Source organism: Dermochelys coriacea, chromosome 16, assembly GCF_009764565.3.
Source record: "Dermochelys coriacea isolate rDerCor1 chromosome 16, rDerCor1.pri.v4, whole genome shotgun sequence".
Lineage (NCBI taxonomy): Eukaryota > Metazoa > Chordata > Testudines > Dermochelyidae > Dermochelys > Dermochelys coriacea.
The window spans coordinates 21,373,126-21,387,465 of record NC_050083.1 but is presented as its reverse complement, the minus strand read 5'-3'; the positions used below and the strand labels follow the sequence as shown (position 1 = coordinate 21,387,465).

The window sequence follows — 14,340 nt, the reverse complement described above, 5'->3', positions numbered from 1 at the left end:
GGCTACTTGGAGTGTGACTAATACCAGTGATTGATTCAATTCCCCACTGAACATGGATGAGAGACGTCCATGGGAGATTAACTTGCTGATACCAGATCTGTCTGTGGCCTATTAAATCTGACTTTCACCACTGACTTCAATGGGGAGTCTCATGGGCATTAGGAGCTGACAAGTAATGTTAATGATTGAATCCAATGGGGACTTTTTACAAGGGCAGTCCTGCAGATCCACTGAAAATCTGCCCCAACTGTGTCTGTCCTAGACAAAAAGGTCTCTGTTATTAATGACAGTCACCTGAAATTCATTCCCTGGCTCACTAAGCAGGTGTTTAGAAAAGAACTGCATTGCAAGGTTCACATCTTTGGGAATTTGCCCTTTGCAGATTTTATGCTCTCTAGCAAAGATCTCTCCATCCATCTTTCATCATTTGTGTTATCTCAGCTAGCAAACATGATCAATTCAGGGTGCATTTGCCTGAGTAAGGATGGTAGCATTTAGAACTCCAGGTTAGGAACAACCAGTACGCTGCAACAATCTCTTTTGTTTTATAATATAAGTCATGATTAATTCAGCCTAACATCCTGCCTCTCCCCTTGTCAGCTGCTTCCTGGCCACATCATATAAAACCATGAGCATGCAGTCTCCTTCCCGGGCAGAATCGTTAGCATGGTCCCTCTCCCTTCATTAGAATCTCTCCTCTTTTGCTCCAAGGCTCTCACCCCTCCATTTATCTAAATATACTACTTCCGTCATCTATTAACACCTAACGCACATAGTCCGCTGAGGGCCATTCCACCAGCCAGAGTGACCACAGTTGATGGCGTAGCACTAGGCATCATGTAGTGAAGCTCCCTGATCTGGCTCAATTCTGAAAATCCACAAATCTCTGGGGCAACCCCAAAGATACAACAAGTAGGGTCAGGGTGTGCACTCTTTCACGCTTCAATGGAGAGCTTGAGAGCACGGTGTGCTGGGGTGATTTTGTCCCCACCCCCACCCAGGCCATGCCACTGTTGAATACACTGACTATTAAAGGGACGCTAAATCTCTGCAAGACTGTGACATTTCGCACAAAGTCAAACCACTTTAAGCCCAGGATTTGGCACTGACAGCGCACATGGAATGCCCATGGTCACTGCCAGTAAGATAGTCCAGGTTTCTAACCCATGTAGCAATACAGGTGGTACGCAGGTTTGACAGATCCTGAACTTTGTTTCAACGCAAAGACATTTTTGCATCCATAAGCAAGATAAGAACTTCATGCAGGAGGCCATGAGACGTATTAGTCAAAGAACTCAGTTTGCAGCCCAGGTGGATGAACTCATCAACACTCTCCATGGTATTTGACCTCAGGGATTCTGGTGGCCCAGCTCCAAGGTTCTGGACCCTCGTCTTCTCCAATGAAGCATTCAACTCCATTTGCGAACAACATCTTAGAGACCCTGGAGGGCAGGGCTGAAATTCTCTAACTTCTCCACAAGCAAAGCGGCATTGTCGGTGTAGTTTTGGTTGGTAAGCATTTCTTCACCAACCCTGATTCCAACATGTGGAGTGTCAAGTCCTACTATCCAGTTGATAGCTCAGCAGAAAAGCGCTGTGATGAGAATGCATCCCCGCCACACCCCTGAGGCCCAGGTACTTTTACCGCAGGTACTTAAAAGGATTTAAATTCATCTTTGACTGCACCGTTCCTCATTATTTAATTTCTAGCACAGTGATACTCAGACTGAGGCTCTTTAGCTGCAAGTGGCTCTATAATTTGTCTTCTGTGACTCTTTGCAGCACATGATATTAAAACATTGTGTGATTTAATTATCAAGCAATCCAAGTTGTTAACCGATCAGGAGGCTTTTCCTATGTTATTGCCCAATTGTAGTTGATAAAATAATAATACTTAGTCAGTCATTTTGGCTGTGCAAATATATATAACTAAATGTTTTCCCATCATACTATTTAAATATGACTCTATAGTACTATAGTCAATGAACACAATGAATTTACACTGCTGTGGCGCTTTTGGGTAATGTTGATCGCTAATTTGTCTCCTGAACCACTGAGGTCTGAGTACTTGTGGCACCTTAGAGACTAACAAATTTATTAGAGCATAAGCTTTTGTAAGCTACAGCTCACTTCATCGGATGCAGTGAGCTGTAGCTCATGAAAGCTTATGCTCTAATAAATTTGTTAGTCTCTAAGGTGCCACAAGTACTCCTTTTCTTTTTGCGAATACAGACTAACACGGCTGCTACTCTGAAACCTGAGGTCTGAGTATCACTGTTCTAGCCTCATTTGTACATTTGAAAACAAGGCATTCATTACCATGATGTAAGTAACAGATAGGCAGGCAGGGCACTTTTCTAGGTCAAGGCTTGGGTTTGACGACATGCTCAGCCATTGGCTCAAAGGGAGACACTTGATCACATTACGCAACGATGGCCAACTGGGAGATATGAATGAAGTGTCTCAACTCCAGGAAGACAACGCCAAGCTTCACACACCGCTTGAGAAGAGACCACCTCACCTTCCATCCTGGGGCACTTCTTGCGGGCTCCCCATTCCTTCCGAGACCCAGTTGGATATTGTTAACTTTCATAAGGCTGGTCAAAAATTTCCCATCTAAGATGTTTTGCATTTTGACAAGAAGCAATTCTTCATGGGGAGTTTCTGCTTCCTGCAGAAATCTTTGACTTTTTGTCAATATAAAACCCAAACACTGAATTTTTCCACCAAAAATTTTCAGTTTTTGATTTTTTTGGCAAAACCTTAAAATTTTCTGCTAAAAAACCCCACTCTCTCCTACCAGGTCTGTTTTTTGAGCTTGCTCCCTTCTGCCTCCCAGACCATCCCATGATCTCCTTCCGTCCCCACCCCAGCCCCTCTGTTTGTCTAGCACAACCCTCAGCTCTGTCCCCTCCAGTCTTCCCACTGCTGGTGGGAGAGCTTCCCGGTGATCAGCCCTGCCACATAAACAGCTCTCTTGTATCTCCCTACCCTATCAACTCTCCACCTGATTTCAATTCCCCGCTGAAAACTCATTGAACCTCATCTCCATGTAGCTGCTCTTATGGATGATGTAACTCTTAATGGTCCAATCTAACTCTGCAGAGCCTTTGGGGACACAGCTGCTCCATAAGTCATCACACATTACTGGGCAGTACAGTTATTCACTGCAAGAGGGCCTTGCAGACCTTGGTCAGTAACTTTTCACCATTCATGGTTGGTGCTCTACCATTCTGACCACTGCTTGCTGTGAGAGTTCCCATATACTCCATATTCATTCATGTCTATTATCCTTCCCTTCTCTAGCCAACTGACAGCAAACCTTCTCCCACTTAAATCCATTCAAAACACTGCTGCAAACATCTTCCTGGTTAGTTGCTCCATTTCACCCCCACTTTGTGTCTCTCCCCCACCTCCCCCCCAACACAAGCTACTTGTCTTCACTTTTAAAGCCCTTTGTGGCCTAGCCTTGCCTTACCTTTTATCTCTTGTATGATGCAGAGCTGTTGACTTGCGCCTCAAATCCCACCTGATTCCTGCCAGTCTTCATTGCCCATTAGTCGCATTTTCCAACAAATCCCTTTGTGATTTCACCCTCCTGCCCCTTAAGCCTGTGTGGAGCTCCAGCAAACACCTGCTCTGTCTGATTCCCTATCTGCAAAGCTGCCTAGCTATAGATGCAGCATGGTGCATGGAGAGGACACAGGACAGGGAGTCTGGAGAACAGGAGTCCCACTACTGCTTCTGTCACTGACTCATTGAGCAGCCTTCAGCAAGCCCCTTGAGTAGTCTCCGATCCCCATCTGTAACATGAAGCTGATATGGCTAATCTCCTCCTCACCAGGGGTGTTTTGCAGCTAAAGCCATTAAGGCCCTGGCAGATGCTTGGATGGGAGCAAGGCTAAGTGGAAAACATTGTTACTGTAACATTCCGACCCACATGATAACCCAGCTCCTGTGCTCAGAAACCTCCTTGGCAAACACCTAATCAAACATGATAAAGAATCTCATGGTCCACTGTCTAGAGCTAAGCAGGATTTATTAGCTTGACATCCCCAATGTACAGCACGTTTGCCAGAGATGGAAGTAAAACCATCAGCCGCATTCAGTCGTTCAGGCCATCTGTGGAGAAGGGGGCTGTTGTCCAATATTTTCGCTATGTGCAGTACATGATGATAACCCTCGATTAAAAGGTCTGAAGATCTTTAATCATCTCATATATCCATGCCCTTCCTTAAAAATAACATTTTTCTGGCCTTTTGCCAAGCTTCAGGGCTCTCTCCTGACTGAGGACTCGTAAAAATTTCTACTGCAGCTTCTCTGGTTTCTGTCTGTGTTGTCTGCACCTGGTGCCTTATCAGTTGAAAAGCTTCTGATCTATAAATAAGACCTAGGAGTGTCAGCTGTGGGCTTTTTAATTCCTCTGCATCTTTGGTTCCCAGAAAATCCCCATCCTCTCTCATTTAGCAGAGACACATGAACAAGAACGTTTGACATCTCAGGCTTTCACTCACTCACTCTCTGCACCATTGTTCTGGAGGAGCCTTTCCATTCAACGTCCACCTACAACATACACCCTTACCTAACATTAGTAGCTGATCTGGATGGTGGAGACCAACTGATTGGTTTTTCCTTTTGATTACTGGAATTTATTTAGTTGGTTTTGTTCACTTAAGTGTGGCTCTAGTAATCAATAATCCACATAACAGCCAGTAGGGGATGCTCTCCCCTTCCATGCTGGGATTTTGAATCCAGGGCCACCACCTGCTGCGGGGGTAGGGAACATGTGCTGTAGTAACTGTTGTGAGGGCCTCAATAGTGGTGCTCTTCCCTCTGCGTCAGAATTGAAGCAATGCCCAGGCTGCTGGAGTGGCTGTCTTTTGGATGCCATATAAAACTGAGGCCTGGACCAGTCCTAGTTACTAAAGATCCATTGGTGTTTTTCCAAGAAGAGCGAGGCTGCTAGTCCATCCACCCATCTTTCCTCATTGCTTTAACATATATAGTATTCCTTTGTTTCTTGTTCATAATCTGCCAAGGGTGCTGTTATAATGGTTACTGCATCCCGCTCCTAGGTAGCTACATTTCAGTGGTGTGTGAAGGGAAGTAATCCCTCTGTTTAATTGCTGTTTGTAATTCTGTAAAGGCACTGGCGGCATTATATATATAAATATAGATATAGATTAGATACAGATATATAGAGCTATACAGCTATATATAGATATACATACACACACACATACACTATGTTTTATATATGTAATCTCCCTAACTCCTGGTCTCTTACACTTCCCAGGAGTTCTCTGCTTCTTTGATAAAACTACTATGGATCTTTCAGTTTTACCACATACTGTAAATTATACTGAAATTAGCAGGTATTGCTCATGTCTATTTTTAAATCCCTCTCTTTGTTGCCAACTGGAGTTTGGGGACAATAAAGGATTCCAATTACATCCTCCTGTCTTTTTGAATGCCTTGGATTTTGTTCTACTTTTCATACTCTCACAGACATTTCAGACCAATTACTTACGATTGCTCTCCCAAAATGTTCACTGGCCTCTATTATTTGCCACATACCTGGTTCGTTTCTTTGGAGTAAGTCCAAACTGGCCTGTTAACTTGTTGGCTGCTCAGCAAGCAATGTAGGACAGCAGGCTAGTATTAGTCCAGAAACACACACCCATTAGTGGCCAGGCTGCAGCTATTTCAGACAATCACAAACATTCCCCCAGCCAGGACATGGTGATGGCATTTAAATTTATCACCAGTCTTTTCTGTCGGCAAACACCCAGCATCTCTCTTGGACTAGCCTCTTTTCAGGATTTAGAATACTTTTCTGTGGGATTTATTTTAACCCTTTCAATCTTGCCCCTGAGTGCAAGCCTGCCATTTCTATAAGCCAGCCTTTTTCACATGTATTTCCTCTCCATATACACCATGCTGTTGCTGATAATCAATTGATATTGCTTTCATGTAAAGATCTCACAGCCATGCAGAGTTGCTCAGTAAAACAGTTTCTTTGGCTACTGCTGTGTTTTAGTGCCTGGAGGAGCCTGATCCTGCAGGCACTGAGGACCTTTGTCTCCCATTCTCTTGGATGGAAGTTGGGGACACTAAGACTTTGTAGGATTGGGCCTTAAATTAAGAAGGAACCAGTATACTGGGACACTACAGATGAACCAATTTGGGGCTGTGGCCAGGTGAAGTAATGATGGTTACAGCTCTCGCTCTCTCTAAACAATGGTTGTATCACAAAAAATATACTTCCCAAAATATACCAGTTCCCCTTATGCACAAAACACTAATCTACCTCCATTCACGCATCTCTGCTCATTTGTCTTCCAAGTATTAAACTGTGTCTTCACTTCCTCTGCTCCAATTCTCCTACCCTCATGCATATGATTCTTTACCTCTCCTAGTTCTCAGAGGCAACAGATATGTACATGGTATTAGAACCTGAACAGAAGGAAACCGTGCATAACTGTCTCAACTCTTCATTGTTCTCTGCTTGCCTCAGCCCTTAAAATGTGAACCCGTAGATGTTATAATGTTTTAATAGTTTAAAGATGGTTCTTCAGAAAAACACAACTAAATCTTGTAATGCTTTTGATAATGTAACATCAGCAAACCATGCTCTTTGATAACAAATTTTCTCAGAAATACCTTCAGTAAATCTCTCCTGCAATATTTAATGTTTTATGCAAAAAAGAGTCCACTGCAAACAAACAGAAGCAGAGATTATAAATGGAAGGGGGGATCAATTGTTAATGATCTGTGTCGAGTGCCACATTACAGCACTATTTAATCACTCAATATTAGTTTAACATGCTTATTCTTTCAGCTGCCATCCCTCATTTCTTTTTCCCATTTTTCTCTCAGCCCTGTAGGTAATACTCAGAACTGAACTTCTAAAAATATCTAAGAAATGGATTTAGCTCCTAAGAATGTTCCTTTCCAATATCCATTCTACACAAAACCTGAGCCCTAAGCTTTCATTATATAAGGCATGTTCAAAGGACACTGTGAAAGATCAGAAGACCCAAATTTCTCGTAACTATGTTTTCTTATAGCATTTTGAAAAGAGCATACAGTCCTGGACATGGGGTTTTGCCCATGAACAATATTTCAGTGTTTTTATCCCCTTTAAAAAAATCTTAGCCAGCAGTCTCACATTTGTGAACAAGCCTCCATAACAAACCAGCATACACAGTCCAATGCCCGTAAGCAACCCTATAACAACAAACCAGCTTTCATACAGAACAAAGTTGAATACTGTGCCACCCATAGACAATCATAGCACCGTTGTTAATAGATCCCATGGAACGTGCATGTGCATATGTAATAACCTCCCTCAAATCCAACTTCTAACTCTACCTTTTTGCCCACATTCTCTGACAATGCCAAGCTCCTAACTCATTATTTAGAAGAAAGAAAAAAACCCAACAAAGGTCCAAACACGAAGGTGTGCTGTGTAAAAACAAACTCACAACCTTATTCTGTGTAGTCTTTCCCCTCCCCTCCATCCAATGGCCTTTCTCGCTGTGTCGTTATCTAAATCTAACCTAACTTACCTACTCCCCAGAGCAGGGGCCATGTCTTTGTTCTCTCTGAAAACCATCATCCACATTCAGGGTGCTATAAACAAATGTTCTATAACAATAACAACAATAATGTTGCTTCTCTATGCAACATCCTAGGATGGCAGCCCCTACAGGAAACAGTACAACAAGCACATCCAGACAAGTGCACATAGAACACAAAAAACATAATATTTAGAGGCTGCATGCAATTTCCCCAGAGCCAGGAAATTCAGAGCTGAGGAAGGATTGCTCTAGAGTGAGTTTAGTTCATCACAGTGATACAAATTAAACAAGTTATTTTGGGGCTTGCAAATTCTCAATTGCTGGTAGATGAGGAGGAGTTTACGCTGTCAACCTTTATCACTTTCCTCCACCACCATACAGAACAAAAAACAGTGTGGGCTTAAACGTATTGTTCTGGGGATGAGTGTGTTGGTCTCTCTTTCTTTCTGCCTTTCTCTCAGATGCTTGACAGTGCGATTTTGGGGGAAATCCCCAGTTCTGTTCACTTCCTCTCTGCTCTGTCCTTGGAAGCCCATCAGCAGAAAGTTCCCCCTGAGAAGGAGATGACTGGGCCCACCTGCTGCTCTGCCATCCTCGCACACACACTTTAAAAGGGCTGCTTTAGATCAGAACAATCCATCCTCCTTTCGCTCTCATATGTGCTCGCTTCACTGGCAGCTCACCCCAGCTCTCCAAATCAATCATCTCCAGCAGATCACATCGGAGTCAATAACACATTTACTTTTTCTAAAACGTGCAAGTGAGTTCAGCGTTCACAAAGTTGAAGGGCCAGGAGTGCTGGCTTACATCTGGCACTGGGTAGGGGGACACTGGGTAAGCTTCCCCCAAATCCAATGCTCTGCCAAATACACGGCAGCTTTAAAACGCAACACCTCCTTCTGTTCCAGTCTCAATCCCTCACTCAGCTCTGCCAGACACATCTCAGTCTTCACCTACAGTATCCCAGATTCCCTGCTATTCCAGTCCTTCACAGGTTTCCATGTCGGTCCTGACCAGCAGCAACCTCTGCTTTTCCAGTCTTTGGGCCCACCCCCAGCTCTACTGATGCATCACAGAGTGTCACCTGGGACAGGAATACACGAAAGGCTTGAAGAGTCTAAGTTAAGTTAAGAATAGCAGAAAAGTTCAGTCAGGGCTGTTAGTCAGGTAGTACACCCAGGTGGGTGTGTATTTCAAGGGGCTAAGAAAAGCAATAGATAGTGTGTGCTTCAATACCTAGGAACAGTGGTTGTGGTAGTCTGAGTTTCCAGGCTTTGTGGGCTTATATTTAAGTCTATGGGCCACATTCATCCAGGGTGTAAGTGGGTCTCATTCCACTGAATCCAATGGCTGAATTTTGCCCACAAGGCTGTTTAAAATGTACTTGTAAAAATATGTAATTGTAACGTATTTAAAAACGGAATTAGTAACACACAAAGAAATACTGCGAAGACGCACAAGACACCAAATTCAGACAGATGAAACAAGTGTACCACTATCCAGTGTAGCCTCATAAACTGTTACTCACAGAATCAGAAGCTGCAATGAATGTACAAGGTTCAGATACTTTGCAAACAATGGCATAGTTTTCAGAGTAGCAGCCGTGTTAGTCTGTATTCACAAAAAGAAAAGGAGTACTTGTGGCACCTTAGAGACTAACAAATTTATTTGAGCATAAGCTTTCGTGAGCTACAGCTCACTTCATCGGATGCATTTGGTGGAAAATTTGTTAGTCTCTAAGGTGCCACAAGTACTCCTTTTCTTTAGACAATTTAGGGTTATGGTTTCAGAATCAGCACATTCCTAGGGCAATGTGTGTTCCAAGCAGAGTTCTTTGCATAAGAAGCAGAAAACCATTTCAGCATGTTTAAAAGCTAGAACTAGCAACCAAAAGCAAATGGCAACAACAAAGTCCTCCTTGAGGTTCCCAAGTTCCAGAAAGAAAAGGCAGGTCTGTGTGGCGTGTGAGTGTGTGTTTTTCAGAGACCTGCACTTTCAGGTCACCTAGCCACATGGGTAGGACTTTGGATGCTACTGTAAGAAACAGGTCACAGCACTCTATGACCATCTACACAAACCACAGAGATGGTATCAATCATATGTTCAAAGTACAGCAAGTCTTACAGCTGAATGGAGAAGAGTAGAGGAAATTCAGACGTGAGTAACTTGCGTTACTCACTAGTTTCTATTTTATTCCACTCACTCTCTTATGCTGCGGCAGCTTAACCAGCTCCTTTCTGAGGGTATTATCACAATGGACAATCCCTTCTCAGAAGTTTCAATTACAAGGAACGATATACATGTAATAACTCTTCATTGAGAAGCCAATAGCCTAATTTGTTCAAAAGCAGCTTTGATTTGTGGGAGAGGAAAGAGAGAGGAGACTCCTCAGTGCTGAACAATCCCATCCAGGCCCTACTAAATTAACTCACCCTAGCACTGCCAGGGAACGACAAGGCTGCAGGAAAGAAAGATCAATTCAAGAAGATATTTTTCCCATGTATTCTTCAAATTGGCTTTTCCTGCCATTAATGATCCATTTATTGGGCAGGAAACAAATGACTAAATCATGAAGTGACTTTGGCTTCACCTGGAATTCTAAAGTGCTCCAGACGGTTAACACTCATCTGATAAAGACCACTGGGTGGTTCAAAAATAGTAAAATAGCTTCCCTTTTTCCAGGGATGAAAGGGTTTTCCATTAACGTTTTTGGTGCCGAAAGAGACATCTTTACTGGATAGAGGCAGAGAGGGGTCCAAGTTATGACTGCTTCCTGGGGCACTAAGTGTCACATGAGCAAGGAGAACACATTCGTTTTCAGAGTCTGAGTAAATTTATAGCAGCTCAGTTGGTTTTTGAGAATGAAAGGGATAAAGGAGCCCTTCCAAGAATTATGGCTACAAGAAAAACTTCTCAAAGGAGAGAAATCTTTCTTCCCAAGCACTCTGCTGACAGCACTTTGAGGAGTCACTATTGATGGAGTTCATGCAGAGTAATGCATGGTATGTCACAATAACTAACTACCCCATAAGTCCTGGTAAATAGTTTGTGTGTCACTCCCACAGCTGGGGAAACCAACAATCTCCTGTCCCTGACCTCATAACCGAGACCATGGCTTACCCCATTGGCTTTATCCTACAGCCAGGACAGTTTAAGTCACAGTAACTGGAAATAATTTAAGCAAAAGAAGTGGTTAATTTTTTTGTCAGTCTAGGATTCTCTCTGGAGGCATTCTTGTATGGTGCCATGAATGCTTAACAGTCCCTAATTCCTCACTTTGTGAACACACTTCCCTGTGTCTGCTTCCTTGTTCAAATATTCAGTAACAAAACAATTTTCTTCAGAACTTGACAAAAACACTTTACACATCTCCGGAGAGAAGAATGAGAATATTGTTCATCTCAATATATTCATTCTATATTTAGGGAGCTATTATGTAAGAAATTCATATTTGACATTATCTGAAAAAACAGAGCTAAAGTCATATTTCCTGTAGAATTAGGGACATTCTCTTTGTGGTTCTTGAAGCCCAGATTCCAACATTGGGAAAGGCAAGAAGACTTGTGGTACTTTCAGTAACAGACCAAAATGTGCAGTATTACTTCTATAATCTTCAAACTCCCCACTATAAGGAAGGAAACTTGGATTCAGTTCTATGTCCCAATGGGACAGAAGGTTACGTTTATTAAGGTGTTGTACCTTTGCAACCAGAGAGTGTCAGTCAAGTGAAAAGAAAGAGTCTAGAATATCAAAAGGGAAAAGCATGATTCTCTTTTTTAATTTTTAAGTGCAATTATCATCACTTGAAACATCCCTGCAGTCAGTCCCTGACTATTTTAGACCAGCCAACTTCAGTGTGGCACGGAGCCCCAAATAAAGCACCACTGCCCACCCAAATCTGGCCAGCCAACTGCTTGCATAGTTTAAATGTTACCTCATTCCCTTAACTACATTCCTTCCACAGTATTTAAGGGCCACTGTGGTATTAATACTGCAGCTGGGTCTCTCTCGAGGACTCAGTTTTCCCCAGGGAGCACACCCAGGAAAATCTGCAATTAGCCTTTGAACCATATTTTTGCAAAAAGCAGAGAGTGAAGGGTTCCAAGTGTATCCAGAAAGGTACCAAATGCACATTAAAAAGCCAGCAATGAGTTTATTCTAAAATCACCATCTTAAAAACACAACTTAAAAAAAAATGACAAACAAATTATAGTGCTCAAAGCAACCCATTCATTCTATTAAAAGGAGAAAAAGGGTTTGCAGTGGCAAACAACTTCACTCCAATGTTACGCAGATCATCCTCCTTCCAAGGTACCAGTCACAATAACATGCAGCCTGTGGGATGCTATAAATCCAGGGAATGGTTGCCGTTTTAACCATAGACTTTAATTCCTGGGTAAATTCCTCTGGTCTCCATCTAAATTTATCTTCCTAACTAAATTACCCACTGCATTGCCTTTAGCAAAGCTTCCTGCAGATAGAGTTTGTGAATGCTCCGTTTGACAGAACAGAAGGTACAAAGTTGCATTCTTTTCTTATTGGCAAAAATTCCTCCAAACTGCATAACATAGTGTGTAAGTTCCTCTTCTATCTGCAAAGTGTCTAGGACACAGGCTGATAACAAAAAGCATGGATTATGCTTGATCTATTGCTTCTTACAGTATCCTGCACTTTTCAGCAGACTGTGTGTTTATCTCCAACATTTCCTCCCCATAAAAGTGATTTCTAAGATAAAGTGAAGTACATTACCCCATCCTCTCCATCTGATCCAGGCAGATGATAGTAAAAAACACATGCTTAACCCTCTGCCTGAAGTAGGATGTGTATCTCAGACACTCTTCCTCCCTGTTCTTTTGTATGTTTTATACTCCTTACCATTGGAGTTGTCTTGGTCCAAGGGATTGTCTGGCTCCATTACTTCAAATAAAAGCATCCAACATGCAGTTCTCCATGCAGCAGAGGCATAAAAACACAGCAGTTGCCTAAGATGATTCACCTGATTTATGAATTAGTGCTGCATCCATAAGAGGCTGTGTTTCTTCTTTTGTATTACATCTGGCTGCTTTTCCAGCTAGATGGCTGGGTATTACAGCATGCAGGCCCCTTTCCAGCATTCTCTTAATGCATTACATTTAAAGTAGCAGTAACCTTTTTTCTCCCCCCTCGCTTTCTCCCTCTCTCCCCACCTCGGACTAAGTTAAAGCAGTATGACTAGGCTGAGCTGGCAGAGAATGGAGCACATTCAGACCAGGACCTGCGAGCGTTTTCCAATTCATGTTGCTGCATAAAGAAAACGACTGATACAATAAAAAGTCAGTGGGGTTTGCTACAGGACTGTGTGCGCGGCAGAGAATCACACCAAAACCCACAGGGTTTGAGGAATGCCAGCGCCCAGCCCCTGCCACTCAAACACAAATTGAGTGCCCCGCTCCAATCTTTTGGAATACTGGATCTCATTCAACGATAGTCTGCTCCCTGACTCCGTTTATAATGAACTCTGCCATTCCCCCGTGTCCATGCGCTGCCTTGGAAAGGAAGGAGGCAGTTTGCAGAATGAATAGAGCAGCCACTGTCGAGAAGGGAGGGAACTCAACGACAGCACTGGGCAGTTGCTACAAGCTGCAGCAGGGACCTTCTACAGTGACCAATATTCACCCTCCCCTGGCAAGCCAGCAGCTGCTCCTAAATTGGCTCTGCAAAGAGCCTAATGCAAACAGGATTGGAAGTGAGCAGAGGCTATGCTCAAATCATGCAGCAGGCTAGTCCAGTGCAACTGCAGCCTGTCTCAACTCAGGCAGTGTTGTCTAATGGTTAGATCACAGACTGTGAGTCAGAACTTCCTGATACTGGCTGTACCAATGAGCCACTGTGAGACCTCAGACATTTTACATTGGAAAACTGAGGCACAGAGAGGCAATCAGTAATATGGGTACTGTAATACCTATCTCACAGTGACACTGGGAAGTTTCAATAGTAATGTTGGTAAAGTGCTTCAAGCTCTTTGGATGAATGATGCCAGGGAAAATGCAAAGTATTTTTATTTTGGTACAAGGGCTACGTGGACCCTGCTCTCTGTTTGGGAGTTACATGTGGTTCACTGGCCCCAAAGACCTCCTCTGAAAAACGATATTACCATAAAAAAACTAACATGTGTGTACCAAGCTGCTTGGCAGAGAGCTAATTTCATGCTGCCCAAACCACACTGCAATTTCAGCCAACGGATCCTGCAGCAATTCGAGCTGGAGCAATTTTGCAATCCCAGAGTTTCAGGGTCCATTTTATTTGGAACCTAGAATTCAAACTCCCACTGATACATCAAGCAAACCCCACCTCCTCTTGTTTTAAGGCTTCTGCCTACATCTAGGGCAAGGATGTCTCTACATGTCTATAGTTGATTTAGTGCCCTTGGGAATTGGTAAGGCTGCAGCCGTGGCACTCTGAAACTGGATAAATGCTGTGGGCTCCCTAGGTCTGAATGCTTCTGCAGGGTGCAATCCTCAGTAGCACATGCTGTACAATTGTATAACCAGTGCTTCCAAGCTATCGAGTCTTGGTGTTGGATGCTGTAGGCGAACAAATGAATGGCTAGCTGAAGGGAGAAAAACACATGGCTCTGTATGTACTAGGTTGGTGTGACTGTACTGTAATTGTACCCTGCAGAGAAGCATTTCATTGCTGTTCTCATGGCTTATGCCATATTAGCAAAAACTCCCCTCACATTCCCACTTATTGTTGATAAGCTTCACACAGCATATGG

General features: G+C 43.1%; 1 protein-coding gene and 1 long non-coding RNA gene across 18 annotated transcripts in view; both read right to left on the bottom strand.

The window, feature by feature from the left end:
- Positions 1–14,340, bottom strand: part of LOC119844076 (DAB2 interacting protein) — a 494,149-nt gene that overhangs the window by 341,530 nt on the left and 138,279 nt on the right. The window lies entirely within an intron of this gene.
- LOC122456908 lies at positions 6,883–12,674 on the bottom strand. Its single transcript, XR_006276075.1, has 2 exons — positions 12,459–12,674; positions 6,883–8,667 (listed from the first exon to the last, which is right to left on the bottom strand). It is a non-coding gene; the product is annotated as an uncharacterized LOC122456908 (long non-coding RNA).